Source organism: Lycorma delicatula, chromosome 9, assembly GCF_047948215.1.
Source record: "Lycorma delicatula isolate Av1 chromosome 9, ASM4794821v1, whole genome shotgun sequence".
NCBI lineage: Eukaryota > Metazoa > Arthropoda > Insecta > Hemiptera > Fulgoridae > Lycorma > Lycorma delicatula.
Genome location: NC_134463.1, coordinates 60427781 through 60444071, shown reverse-complemented (window position 1 = coordinate 60444071; position 16291 = coordinate 60427781). Strand labels below are relative to the sequence as shown.

Sequence of the window (16291 nt, the reverse complement as noted above, 5' to 3'; positions counted from 1 at the left end):
TGCAATGTATCTTTTTCTATCACATGTTTTTTTTTCAGTACTGTATATTACACTATCTATAAGTAAAAAAAAGAGATAAAGATAGGGGAGAAAAAAGAATTTAATAAAACAAAACAAAAAAGAAGAAAAGCTAATACTTCTCGTTATATGCACATAAAATACACGTATAAGCAAATTATTAAATGGCCAGTATAAGTATGGTTACGGCTAACATTAAATTATACATTATAGTTATCAGTGAAGTAATATATAGTATATGCGTACCTCCTATTTTAAGCGTTTAGGTGTAATAAAAATATAACCTAACCTAATCTAGCCTTCGTTAATGTTAGTATCTGTTTTTAATGAATTTAAACGGGTGGTTAGGCTATATTGAAACTCATACTGTATATGTATTGCAAACTGCCGGTTTATTCGCTGGATAAAAAAAAAGTGGAGAAGTAGCAGTAAAAAAAAAAAGAAGAAAATAATAATAATAAAATTGCAATATACAGAACAGAACAGAAATAGCGACCATTAATTTCATAATGGGGTGACGTCATAAGGTAAGATACAAGATAGTGAGTGACCTTCTGAGAGGGCGTTGAGCTAGCTAGACATGCTCTTCGTTGTCTTAAAAGTCTTGCTTCGGCTGTTGAATGCAGCAGCAATCTCTAATATTATCGGCTGTGCATAAGGTCTCCGGTCTAAAGAAGGCTAAAAGAGTCGAGTTGGTCCGATGATCAGCCATCGTTGTAGGCTAAGCCGTATATAAAACTGCCGAAACTTTCAATGGAGAGATACAGATATATACGTCGACCAACAACAAGGTAGATTTTAAGATTCGACAAACTGGTTGGTAAACAATTCCCATCTCGATTATTTTTCCCCTCTACTTTTGTGACCATTTTGTTTTTTTTTTCATATATATATATATATATATATATATATCAGTCAAAAAACATAAATTAAATAAATATTAATAAATAAAAATTATTATAAATCTCACAATAATACAGACAATATAATTAAAAGCTTTTATTTTTATATTATACATACAGGTCCACTTCGTGTGTTTTGTTTCTAATTAAAATTGGACTTTCACATTTTTGCTCAGAATTAAGATTCTCTACAAAGTTAACTACAGTTTTTCAATTTTTTTATTGGTAAATTAACAAAGTTATTTTATTCCAAACCTAAAAAAGGTGTATTCTCCGACAAAACGTTTTAGTGTTTCAGTTATTGTAAAAATTATATTAATAAACTATTTTATAACAGTATACGACCAATGCTACCATCAAAGGGATATTTTTAACTAACTATCCGTTCTATAGCAGTAATTTATGCTATCGCAATTATTGTTATTTACAACATAGTAAAGAATTTTTAATTTGTCTATCGATGAACGAAGAGCCTTTTTGGGGCATATTAATTTTATTTTATTTCTTAACGGAATAAGGCCATTCGAAATGATTTTTATGTAGATGACCTCATAACAGGTTCAGGTAACTTAAATGAAATTATTCAACTAAAAATTGATATTTCTAAATTATTACAACATTATGGGTTTTCACTCCGATGATTTGCCAATTAACAAATCAAACGTATACTCTTTACCCCATCATCCAGTATTTAAGCCTTCGAGTATGACAAATAAAATACGTGTCGTTTTTGACGGTTCAGTTAAAACCACTAATGGCCTATCCCTCAATGACACTCTCTTAGTAGGACCTGTACTTCAACAAGATTTATTTTCCATCATGCTTACATTCAAAATCTGTAATTACGTCATTACTCCTGACATAGCAAAAATATATCGATAGGTATTAGTTAAACTAGCGGAGTAATAAGATTTCGCTTAAAATTTAATTGATTAAAAGTGTACATTACACGTTTAATGTATGTACATTACATTACATTTTTATTCTACTACAAAAAAAAATTTGTAGTTGAATAAACTTATAGTCATTTTATAATTTTAATCTATTTTAGATTTTTTCTTTACGAGATAGTTGATGAATATTATACCTATAATAAAATTAACTATCTTTGTACAGTCAGTCTATTTAAAAAATAGATCTTTTGAAACGTTAAAACAGAAAGTTTTATACACTCCTGTAGTGCCGGTTTTATTTAAATAAAAAAAAGTGTACATTACACTTTTAATCAATTTCTTAGATCAAAACCATAAGAAAATACCAAATTTACTCCTCGATTTGTACCTTAAGAATTTTAATACGGTTTAATTTCATAGAGGAAGCAGAAATCAGGGCTAAATGTTTCACAAGCCGAAACCATACTCTGAGCTATATTTGTATGAATTTTTTCTCGTTTTTATCTATATATTCATCTTCAGATTGCCGTCCAATTTGAAATCACCTGCATATCTTAAATTTGATAACTGGAGTTATTATATTAATCTCGTATGCCTTTGCTTTTAAACAAAACACTTTTATGTTCAATTTTCCTAATCTTTTACGTTTAAAAAATTAATAATAAAAAGAGTTAATTTCTTGTGACATTAAAAAATTGCACGCAAAAAAATAAAACGACGTTAAACAAAATAGTGACTATAAAAAAGTTCTCTGTAAATAAATTACAAACAATTTTCTATTGTATAAAATTATTTGACGAAAAAAATAGATCAAATTTTAAAATACAACCATTTTTTTTTTTTGTTTTTAATTCTAATCTACCTTATTTTCAGAGTAATATCTTACAAACCACTTTAATCATGACAAATGTTGTTCTTTGAAGTGCTTTAAATGCGTTTTTTTTCTCGAAGTCTCTCATGTGAGTTCAATATGTTTGAAGAAAAATGTTAGGAATTATTCAATAATTTCGTTAAGAGATTATATATATATATATATATAATAAGAACAGAGTTACTTCACATCATATTTCAACTCAGCAACGTAGCTTTACAAATAACGAACGATTTAAGTATTGCATTCTACACTCCTAAAAGTGGCTGTATTCTACTCAAACATTTCTGAGTTCCATTCCTAATTGAAATAATAAAACTATGAACAAACCCTAGTTGCTAAAATAAAAAAAAACATGCTTAAAACCAATAAAATAGCCTGTTCTTTATTGACAACTGAAATAAGAATTAAAAATGAAAGATAGCCATATTAAAATTTACACACGTTAAATTAATTTAAACAAAATAATAATAATTCTTAAAAACAGCTAAAATTCTGTTTTCCATACATTTAAAAATTAACTTTTTATATACTTTTTTTAACAAAGTTTCGAAAGGTGAAAAATATACAACACAATACCGATTGTATTTCATAATCGTATGAAGATATAAAACGCTGTTTTTAACTAAGGGAATCCTTCAAATACATTATAACTTATAAAAAACGCAAAATTAAAAAAAAAAATAGTGCAATAAAAACGAATTATTTTGTTCATATAATTCGTAGAAAATTACTCAATTTTTTTTTCTTTCGAAAAACAAACTCATACTAGTAATGAATTTTATCACTATTTTTCCCCTAATTTTGAAAGAAATTTTATTCTGAACTCTCTCTTTACAATTAGTAAACCGATATTGTTACATATTTCATATTATTGAAGAGAAAAAATGTTGTAGTTGAATAAACTTATGGTCATTTAATAATTTTAGTCTATTTTATTATGAGATAATTGATGAATGTTATATCTATAATGAAATTAACTATCTTTGCCCAGTCAGTCAGTCTATTTAAAAAATAGATCTTTTGAAATGTTAAAGCAGAAAGTTTCATACACTCCTGTAGTGTCTGTTTTATTTAAATAAAATAAAATAGAATATATAAACAGATATTCATCTCTTTCGTTTTTACTTCTTTACAATGAACTTACATGTGCATTCGTGTGTAAATTACAGAGTATACTCTATTATAGAGTATGCCATAAAAATAAATGTTTGGAAAATAAAATTAATGAGAAAAGAAGATGTTGAGCATTGGTTTACTGGAGAAAGGAAAAATAGAATATATATAACAAAATTATACAGCTTATATAATTGGTAGAAGACCTGAAAAAAGAAAGGCCGCTGAAAAAGAATCAAAATTATAATCAAATTAAAAGGAAATGGGAACGAAAATAGAACGTAAAAGTTAAACGAAACAAAATATAAAATATAGGAGATTTGGTCAGTATAGGTATATTTTTTAGGCAGCAGACTGAAAAAATGAAAACGAAGTAAAACCTAAAAATAAGAATGACAGGAATTATTTAACAAAAAGGAGAAAAAATTATTATGAGTAGAAGGAAGAAACTTCATGTGAAGTTTACTTTTATATTATTTTATTTATTTTCCTAATATGTACATTGCAATCTCTTTAAATAGTGAACAAAAAGCCCCATTGTCCAATGAGATGAGGGTGATTTGTATGACATGTAAATCAGGTGTAATCTTGTATAGACTCAGGTCGACCATTCCTGACTTTTTAAGCAATCATTAAGAACATTCTTTATAAAATTTTTTAATCTTTACACGGATGAAAAGTTGAATTAAAAAACAAATTAGTTAAAAAAGGATTCTTAGCGTATATTTTAGAAATTTTCTTAAAAAATGAGTATTCAAGTGAAAATGTATCTATAAACATACATAATGTCAAAGAAATAATGACAGAATAACCTCTATGTTTTACCTTTATTACGAAACAAGTTTCATTTAAAATAATCGGTAAATTTACAAGACAGAAATAGTTAGCATCACAAAACTAACATAAAAGTGATTAAAAAACAACAATTTTATTGGCAGATAAATAAATTTTGTCATAAATTATACGGAACGATTTGCTTGTAATAACTACTTAACATCAAAAGAAAACATAAACATAAATGTTAATTCATTCGACGAATTTAAGTCTTAATAAATAAAAATAAAATAAAAAATCAATGCCATTTTATGATTAAGTTAACTTTAGAACTATCTTACACAATTTTATACAAATAAATAAGGTTACCAAATTGCATCCTAGTAACAAAATATAACAATTTATTTATAAAATTAATTTTTTGCACATTTTTTGCTTTTTTCACATTCATACTTACTTTCTAAAAATTTCATCAGAACCTCGTTTAATTAAATAAAAAATTGAAATTGTGTAGAGTTATGCCATTTATATATGTCACTCATATATATATATATATATATATATATATATATATATATATATATATATGTATAAAATAAGGTACTCTGCTTCAATTTTAATCAGTTGGAAGATAAAAAAAACCTGTTTTTATCATTAATTTTTAAATAAATGTATCATTTCTGAACTATAGTTTAATTTGAGATATAATACGTTTAATTTAAATTAATTGTATTTAAAAATGTTAACTGTTCATTAATGATATGTCGCTCTTTTTTAATGTACGAGGGTTATTTTTTTTAAGGTCCGATCGGTCACGAAATTAAAACCACAGTGAAAATAAAATTTTTTTTATTTGTAAAAAGTACTTACATAGTTACGCTACTTCTCCACATAGTCGCCACTCCGATTTAGATATTTGTCATAGCGTGGTACCAACTTTCCAATACCCTCGTCATAGAACGGAGCCGCCTGTGTTTTCAGCCATGTTTCTACGCTGGTCTGAAGCTCGATGTCTGTGCCAAAATGTTGTCCTCCTAGCCAGCCTTTCATGTGAACAAAGAGGTGAAAATCGGATGGAGGCAAGTCCGAGCTGTATGGTGAGTGATCAAACACTTCCCAACGAAAACGCTGCAGGAGCTTCTTTGTTACAGCTGCAGTGTGCGGCCGAGCATTGTCATGGGGAAAGACAATGCCTGATGACAAGATTCCTCTCCGCTTATTCTGAATTTCCCTTCGTAGACGTTGAAGAGTCACGCAGTACGAGGCTGCAGTGATGGTCGTGCCACGTTCCATGAATTCCAACAAGAGAACTCCATTCCGGTTCCAGAACACAGTAACCATACACTTTCTGTTGGAGAAGGTTCGCTTGAACTTCTTTGGTTTACTGGGATAATGAGAATGCATCCACTGTTTGGATTGTTCTTTTGTTTCTTAAGTTTCGAAATGGACCCATGACTCGTCCCCTGGACAATTTTGTTAAAAAAATCCTCTCTCCTTCATTGTCGTAGCGCTGGAGAAGCGTTAGGGATGCGTCCATTCTCACTGTTTTGTGATGGTCGAACAGCATCTTGAGAACCCATCTCGCACACAGTTTGCGGTACTGAAGTCTCTCACTCACAATGGTGTAGAGAGCTGACTTTAAAATTTCAGGAAACGAGTCACTCAATACAGAAATTGTGAACCGACGGTTTTCTCAAATTGCCTCATCCACTCGCTCAACGAAATCATCGGTTGACGATCGCTTCCTTCCCTGACCGCCTGCATCATGAACATCTGTACGTCCTGCTTTAAAGTTCCTGCACTATTGTCGCACTTTGCTGTCACTCACTGAAGTTTCACCGTACACATTACTTATTCGTCGATGAATTTCAGCTGCATTACACCCCTCAGCCTGAAGAAATCGAATTACCGCACGCACTTCACACTTGGCTGGAGATGCTATTGTTGTAGACATGTTTACGTGCTAGCTGCGTGTTCAGAACTAAACAAAGTGACACGGCGTGATTGAAGGTCATACTAGAGACGCTGCGCAACACGTATGCCCAAAGGTTCATCCGATTTTTGCGCGGGTTTTTATTTCGCGACCGATCTGACCTTGAAAAAAAACAACCCTCGTATATTTAACCGAGGGTACGGGATTTTTTTTTTTAATCTTCGGGACCACCGTTACGAGCTTCAGAGGATGATATAAATGATTTGTAGCGTGTGAAAATGCCATGTCTGACCGGGATTTGAACCCGGGACCTCCGGATGAAGGGTCGAAAAGCTACCACTCGGGCCATGGAGACCGGCAAGGGTACAGGATTTAAAGTTTTTGTTAATTACATATTCCATACTTGAAAATACTTGTGTATTTCCTTTGACATGATCACAATATTTAGATTACTGTTTATTGTACTTATTGTTTATTGTACTATGCTTGTAAGTGTTCCAGAAAACATTCCTTTTTTAACCTTTTTTTGGTAATTCCTATGCTAAACCTTTTAAAAACTTACTTTCTATAATCTATTTTATAAACTCGTGATTTAAACCCGAAAGTTTGTTTATCTGTCTGATTGTTTGTTTGTTCTCGCATAATCAAGAACCAATCGACCGATAGCTTTCAAACTTGAAAGATACATTCGTGTTATCCCAGGAAAGATTTTAAGACATAGATCGAGACCCTAGTCCCCTTGGGGTTGGAAGTTTTCAATTAAAAATATTCATTAAAGAAAGAAAAGATTAATCTTTTTACTTCATTGTAATATTTCAGGCACCTTGGTGACAGAAATAAAAGGTGAAGTTTTCCTCGTCAAAAGTCTGTGTACTTTAGTTAGTATGGTTACTACTACTCTGTCTTTTGTAATTTAGTTTCTTTCTCAGGTTTCTATAAAGCTCGAATATCTTAATTCTTATTAACGTAAATTATTTTAATTTTTCATTAATAAAAAAAGTATTTGTTGCTGTTTTTTATTATGTGTTTTTAACAGAGTGTACCCCATGATGGTAATGAATACTGCGGGAGTTCAGTGGGCCAGCTCCCTGGCTTAGGGGTAATGATGAGCGAAGCAAGGCCCGAACGGTTCGAGGGCTCCGGGGGTCCAGGGGGCAGAAAGTACTTCAGTTAGATTTCTTATTAATTATTTTCTCATTTTGAAAATTTTATACTTTTGTGTTATAATGTAAAGGAATATCAAAGTTAAATTTTCTTTCTTTTAATGCTGAAAATTTATTTTAATTATTATTTATAATAATCAATGTTCAAATTGATATTTATTAATATCCATTATATTTTAATAAGGTTTAGTTGCTAGTTATTTAATTTTTCTTTTGGACCATCTATGGACCCCATTAAAAAACAACTTTACTTTGAATGTTATTATTTTTTCTGCCAGTACACTTTCTTTCTTTAACTGACTTTGTCCCTCTCTTTTTCAAAAATATTTCCCCCTTTTTTTCTCTTGGTTTTTCCTAAAAACTCCTGAAGTTTTTTATTAATTTCTGAAAAAATTACGGTCCAGAATTCCTTTCTTCTTTAATATTTAATTCCGTTAGATTTTTTCGATTTCTTGCAACCAGTTATTTTTAATTATTAATTTAAAAAGATAATTAATTTTTTTTAATATGTTATTCGTTATTTTTTCTTTATCTTTTTCAAATTTATTAATTTAATGTTAAGATATTTTTACATCAAGGCCATAAAATCGTTTTTAAAATTTCATTTTTTTTTGTAATCGCGGAAAATTTCGGTTTTTAGATTTCAACGGAAATATCCATTTTGACCATCCCAGAATCCATTTCGAAAAAAAAAATTAGCTGTAGAATGTTGATATTTTGTATTTAGGACTATTGTAACATCTAATTGTGCACCTCCCCTTTTGATTGCAATCGACTGGGCCAAAAATGGCCAAAAAAGTCCAAAATCCAAACTTTCTTAACTGCACTAATAAGCCCTCGTTGAGCGCTTTTCAACAATATATCATAAGTGGTACTTATTTTCATTAGTTCCAGAGTTATATCCAAATAAAATTTTAATTAATGAAATATTTGGATCTTACAAGAAGACACATCGGTTCGAATCTGACTTCATTCATATACATGTCTTTTTTTAATTTTTATTTAAATATATTGATTTATTAGTAATTATTAACCTCTGCTTGTAAAATTTTTAACAGTAAATAATAATTCAATAATAACAATAAAAAAGAAATGAAAAAAATCAGAAGTTATTAGTGAAATAAAATTTTATGTACTTTTAATTTTAATTCAAAAATGCATACCATCAGAGGTTAATAATTATTAACAAATCAATATATTAAAAAAAAAAAAATGTACATGAAGTCGGATTCGAACCGATGTGTGCATGGTTACGGATCCGATATGTTCCCACACCACATATCTCCTTGAGCGACGTGAAACAAATTAATATATAAACTAATATAAAATGCTGATAAGGATACAAAAAAAAAATATGAAGATATGCGGTGTCCACCACAATGCAGTTATGAACTGTCTACTTTATTAACAAATTGGAGGGTCGTATCTCACTTTCAAATGAAATAAGTTTAAATGAAGTGCAGAAAAAAATGTGTATATGTAATTTAATAGGACTACAAGGAAGTCATGTGGTGTCCACATCAGTTTTTTAATTATTTTTATTAAAGTTTTATCAGTTTTTACATTATCATTTTTACAGTATACACCATCCGTTAGTACACTGTATTTAAATGATTAAAATTAAAAAACCGTTTATATATATATACGTATATATATTTAAATTATGTTGCCAAAAAAGAAAAAGAAACAATAGTTTCATTATCTATTAGTAGAATGTAATAATAGCTGAATAGTTAATTTTATTCATCAGTGACTAGATAATAAAAACATCCCTCTATATATTTAACAGTTTAAATTATTAGGTAGATTTCATAAGAAAGCTACCTTTGTAAATAATGGGTACCATGAATTGACTTCCGGAAAATTTCGACATATCTTTCAGTTTCACATTTCCCAGACCCCAAAACCACCATCAGTTCAAAAGTTTATATTGTATATATATTTCACTTTCTTGTGGACACGATAACTGCCGTAATTTTACGCCAATCCCATTCAAATTGATACATAATATATAACGACCAAAAATCTCGTCGAGTTCAGTAATGGGCAAAATCGGACCAGGGGGGGTGGAAATGAGGGGGGCTTTTTCGAGAAAAAAAAATATCGCTATAACTTTCTTATTAAGTAAAATATCGAAATCGTTTCAAGTTCCTACTATTCTTCGGAAAAGAAGAATTAGGCCTTAAGGGTCTAAAAGTTATCTAAGAAAAATTTTTTGATATCACTAACCATTGGCCCAAGGGTGGAAAATAGGGTTTCGAACACCAAAAAATATACCTCCCTTAATAGGCACAGTATCGAATCGGTTTAAAGTGGTCGTAAGTCCTGTATATATTACCTAAAACCTTTGTCTGAAACAATTTTTAATATGACCAACCCTTACGGCAATGGATGACCAAAATGTTGCTGGAATTGTAAGAAGATTGAGCTTGTCGTATGCGGAAACATGTGAAACTTTTTTCACATGCAACCATTGTCGTATTGAGTAAATTTGAAGTTTTTATTAACTTTAAGGTGGAAATCTTTTTTATCTTCTACTTAGCACCGATGAACTCTACCTCTTCCTTCCGGTGTGCCGAAAGGGATTTTTTAAAATTAAATCTTAAAAGAAAAAAGTTCTGGTAAAGCAGTGATCTTTGAAAAAATATTAAATACGAAAGAAAAAACGAAAGCAGTCAGTGCAAAAAATTAATTCTATAGGTAACAAATCTATATAGGCCTGCCTATACATTTATCACTGTTTTACTATGTAGAGCGATGTCAAACGTGAAAGAGAATAAATTACATACTATAATTATGAATTTTAATTGTTTTATATTATAAAACCAAATTAGTTTTGAATAGCTTAGAATACAAAACAATAAGCTTACATTTATGTTTGTATGAATTTATATTTGAGATAATAGAATGATGACAAAAGTAAATTTTGTTGTTTTATATAACAATACGTTACTGTTTTTAGTATCCCATTTTTAAATTTCAAAAATATTAAGAAGACATTCAGGGAGAGAATATATGTGAGGAAAAATAAACATTTTAAAATTACATTACAGTTTCCTAGTAAAACAAAACGAGAAAATTTGAGAATGATAAAATTGAAGATTATATATATATATATAGACTATTAAAATAAATTTTGCTAATTTTTTGGAATACCGAATTACATTTTATATATTTTCAGTTTAATTTGAAGATAATTTGGCTTTAACTGAAGTTTGTTCATCTGATTTAGGCAAAAGAAAATTTAAGCCCTCATTTTACTAACATTTTTTTCTTCAAGATCTCCCAATTTCTGCGTACTGTATTGTATTAAGAACGATTAGAAGGTTTGGCTACACCATATAAGCACCTTACTTTCAGTCTATGTTTACAACCACTAAACAGGACACAAAATCCTAGTTTAGATTTATAGGAACAGCAGTCTCTCATTAAATTGCAAAAATACCAAGGGAACAATAACTCAAAGAGGATTCCCACTACTTTAACACCGATCCAACAGGCGTCTACGCAAAAACTCTACCGGGAAGGAAAGGAATATGTCTAAGAGAAAATTAAATGATGGTGATAAAAGGTTCGATCTAACTACAACGGGAACGAAATAAAAAAAAATACAGTAAAGTGGTATATTAAAGCCCATTCCATATTGAGGATATCCATAACCCCAAAAACTCTTGGAAGATCGGAGTATATTTTTATCATCATAACAGAATACAGGAATCATCGTAACAGGAAGTATTGTGATCGCGAAAAAGTTTCGGTTTTCAGATTTCAATGGAAATATCCATTTTCACCATCCCTGAATTCATTTTGACTAGTTTCGGCGTGACGTCTGTACGTATGTATCTCGCATAACTGGAAAACAATTAGGACGATTTAGAACTGTTGTAACATCTAGTTGTGCACATCTCCTTTTGTTTGCAATTGACTGGACCAAAAGTGTCCAAAAAGCCCAAAGTCCAAAAAAAATTGGATTTTGGACTTTCTCTTAACTGCAATAATAAACCCTTATTGAGAAGTTTTCAATGATAAATGGTACTTAATTTCATTGGTTCCAGAGTTAGCCAAATAATATTTTAATTAATGAAATATTTGGATCATACAATGGAAGATACATCGGTTCAAATCAGACTTCATCTTCTTTTTTTTTTTTTTAATTTAAATATATTCATTTATTAATAGTTATTAACCTTTGTTAGTAAAAACTTTTACAATAAATAATAATTCAATCATAACAATAAAAAAATAAAAAATGAAAAAATGTCAGAATTACTAACGAAATAAAACTTTATGTACTTTTCATCTAAAAAAATATGTATATGTAATTTAATAGGCGTACAAGAAAGTCATGTGGGGTTCACATCAAATTTTTTCAAATTACGTAGAGAAACGTCATTTTTTTCAGTAGGGGAACGCATTCTTTTCGTTAAAAAACACATCTTTCTAAAGATGACAAGTATACAAGTTTTCTGTAAAGTTTCTAAATACTCTTATTCTTCCTCCTCGCAATGCAGTTTGAACTCTAATCGAATAATTTCGGGCAAAAAACTCTTTTAAAGACGCTGATCAAGTGGGAGACCGCCTAAATAAAATAAAAAGAAAGTGTTTGATATTGCGGATGCTACGGCTGAAAGTCCATCAAAGTTAATGCAATATAGCACATCCTCAAATTACTTTCTATATTGGCGCGAGTGGTAGCGTCTCGCCCTTTCATCCGGAGGTCCTGGGTTCGAATCCCAGTCAGGTATGGCATTTTCACACAAGCTACAAATCATTCATCTCATCCTCTGAAGTAATACCTAACGGTAGTCCCGGAGGTTTAAAAAAAAAATATATTTTTTCTATGGAGGAAAGTAGTGTACGCAACAACCATCTACGATTGACCAACTAAAAATCACATTAACGGCTTACGTACGAGACATTCCAGTACATTAACTGGTTAAAGTGTTTGAAAACAAACTAAAAATGTGTTTAGTGTTGTATTGATGTTAGAGGATGTCACTTTCAACACCTTTTATAAACTGTTACAGTTATTGTAGTATCCGTTTCTATATAATAAATAAAAATACAAAGTAATAATTAAGAAAGTTTCGTTATTACTCTTCCATAATTCTGGTAAACAGCAACTTTCCGAACACTCTGTATTTGTTTAAAATATTTTACACTGGGCTTAAAGAATTTACTTCACCAACAGACTATGGAAAACAAAATATATGTAATTAGTTAAACAATGAGATACAAGTAAAATCTAATTGATACATTCAAACTTAAAAGATGAATATAAAAAATACATGTAAATTTGAACGTATTGTCGAACATAACAGCGAAAAATTGTTGTATTATAATTTAATAATAATTAGAAAAAGAAATATTTATATATAAATGATAGGATAACACTATGACTTGCAAAAAAATATATATAAAAGGAATGAAATTGGAATGAAAGAAGAAGGTTAATGCTTCCTGCACAAGTATAAGTGATGAACGGTGTATTTCCGGTGAGAGATTTAACAATCTAGCTTACATTTAGGTCTATTGAGAAATATTTATCTATCTATATATATATATATATATATATATACACACACACACACACAATTAGAGAGATCGAGAGAGAGAGAGAAGTAAATAGAAAGGGAAGAAAGAAAAGTGGTCCGTTCCAATATAAAATATAGAATACCAAAAGTTCATCTCATATATTATAGCAACAACAAGATCAAGTGAATTACTACTTTTCAACCACATCAACAATAACAACATCAGTGACAACAAAAAAAAGCCGACAAATCTTTTGAGAGAGAGTGGTTTTTGCGGTATATCTTTTGTATCCCGAGGGAGTCAAAACGTTTGAAGGGGAACAACTGTTTCTTCTACTTCTTCTTCTTCATATTCTTCCACCACTACTTCTACACCCTTAAAGGTGGGGGAGAGAAAGATTGTTATATTTTGACAGGGGTCACGTTGCCATACAAATGGGCCCAATTTAAAAATAACAATAACATAGTTTCCTAAGTTACAGTCAAAACGCTTGTACTGTTTGGATCATTGTTATATTATGGCCTATATTGAAAGGGAAAAGAAGACAGAGAACGATAGGAAGATTGAAAAAAAGATACGTGAACTACGAACAAGATTTTTAGGGAAAGTTTACATATACTGTTAGTAGTTTTTAAAGCGGTTAGTTTGTTTGTTGCCACTACTCGATTCTTTTGATACTCGTATATAAGGTTTGACACAACTCACTAATATTATATAGGCAACTACTTGTTAAAATAATACGAGCAGAACTATCACGATGGTGGTCCAAAATAGTTTAAAATAGAAAAACATGATCCATTCATGCGTTACTTATTCCTCCACTTCTTTTTCTTATTTCTTCTTCTCATTCATCTGATTTAACATGAATGAGAAAATCCTTTAAAAATCAATTATTTTCACATCACTTAACTTTGAAATCAAAAAAAGTAAATATTGTTTAAAATGATCCTCAAAATGACAGATTTTTTTATTAAAAATAAATTGATTGATTATATCAAACTTTTGTTAAATTTTTTGTGTAGACTAAGTTTTAATTTAACGAAAACAGTACAATTACACAACCACTACACAGAACAATTTAAGTTTAGGTCTTAAAATAAATAAATAAAATTTCTGGAATATATACCGCTGATATGTTAATTAATTAAATATCATTAACAATTAATAAAATCCACCTTACCAGCACGTTGAGATAAACTCTACTAGATCTTTTGGCTTACTTGAAAGCCATCATAAAGAGTTAAAAATATTACATTAAATTCAAAAATCATAGGATGGCTTTTTCAAATTATCTCAACGTGCTGGTAAGGTGGATTTTATTAATTGTTAATATTATTTAAAGAATTAACATATCAGCGGTATCATGTTCGAAAATGAATTCTCACACATAACCATGTAAAATTGGTAAATAAATATTATAATAATTTGAAGTTAAAACTGAGCAAAATCATAGCTAATATTAAATTCAATAAAATATGCAGATAAACTACACTGTTAAGACCGGATAGTAATGACTGTTTATACATTTTAACCTATGATATTTTAATTTTTGACTTTAATATAATATTTTTAACTTCTGATGATGGCTTTCAAGGAAGTCGAAAGATCCAGCCAGAGCTTATCTCAACGTGCTGGTAAGATGGATTTTATTAATTGTTAATATTATTTAAATAAATAAAACTTCAGTCCAAAATATTTCCACTTAGAATAGATAATAACAAAAATAACATAACTCCCCTCTTTAAAATAATAATATTGAAAATTATCTTTACTCTTAAAACTTATTTATTTTATTCATTTATTTAATAACACTGGCAAAAAAAACTGAAGGCGATTTACAGCTATGATCGCCAATTTTTTTCTTTTTTTTAAAACCAAACCTGATTTGAACGAAGAACTTTCCGGATGAAAGATAGAGCCACCATTATACCACAGATACCACCACTATACCACAGAGGGCGGTATTTAACAAAATAATTTAAAAAAAAAACAATATTAATTAGTTAAACCCTTAAAGAAAATGACACAAATTCAACGCAATGATTAGGTACACTTATTAGTTCCAAAAAAAATGTAACAAATAGTTTTACTATTTTTGGCTATTTGAGCAATAAAATGTTTTTAAAAAAATTCAAATTTATACCATATCTCCCTGATAAGGGTTGAAACTTAACGCTGATATTGTTTTACTTATACGAGGGATATCTCTAAAGTAAAGACCGCTGAGAAATTTCTCACCTTAAGGTTGACGAACCTGTATCGTTTATGACCACGCTAGTAATGAATACACTGCATTGTTGTCTGAAAGTTGTCACGTTGTAGTATCTTTCATTACGTGTGAGTTATTACGTTATAAAATTAATAGGAAAGTCGATGTTGCAGCCGACTGTGAAATACATGGAGTAATATGTATTTTAAACAATCAAAACGTTAAACAGGCTGAAATTCATACGCAGTTGGTTGCTGTGTACGGTGATAATGTAATGGATGAAAGAAACGTCCGAAAATGATGTGAAAAGTTTAGAAAAAAACAGAATTAATCTTCATGACGAAGAACGTTCGGGGAGGCCCTCGATAATCATAGAGGACTTGTTGAAACGCGTAGATGATGAAATCAGAAAAGATCAGAAAGGTTCAGAAGGGTTTGTACACGTTGGATGCCGCACGTCTTAACGAAACGTCACAAAAAAATCCGAATGGGATCTGCTTTGGAATTTTTGATGCGCTACATAGAAAAAGGTGATGAGTCCCTTTATTCAATTGTTACCGGCGATGAAACATGGATTTCGTATTACACGCCAGAGAAAACGGCAGTCAAGTGAATGGCGTCATCCTCAATCACCAACCAGACCGACAAAAGTCAAGCCACAGCTGATTGGACGCAAACTGATAGCCACAGTCTTTTGGAATCCGTTTGGCATACTGCTGATCGACTTCATGCCACGTGGAACGACTATAAATGCAGAAGCCTACTGCATAACTTACGGCTCGTTATTCAAAATCGGCGACGTGGACGGCTGACCGACGTCGTCATCCTGCCGTACGATATTACACGTTCACATGTTTTGGGTCCGACATGTGATTTA

The 16291-nt window shown here is 30.2% G+C and overlaps 1 protein-coding gene across 1 annotated transcript in view; it reads right to left on the bottom strand.

Moving 5' to 3' along the window:
* hh (hedgehog signaling protein) overlaps window positions 1-16291 on the bottom strand; it is a 238696-nt gene that overhangs the window by 54149 nt on the left and 168256 nt on the right. The gene's annotated exons all lie outside the window — the stretch shown is intronic.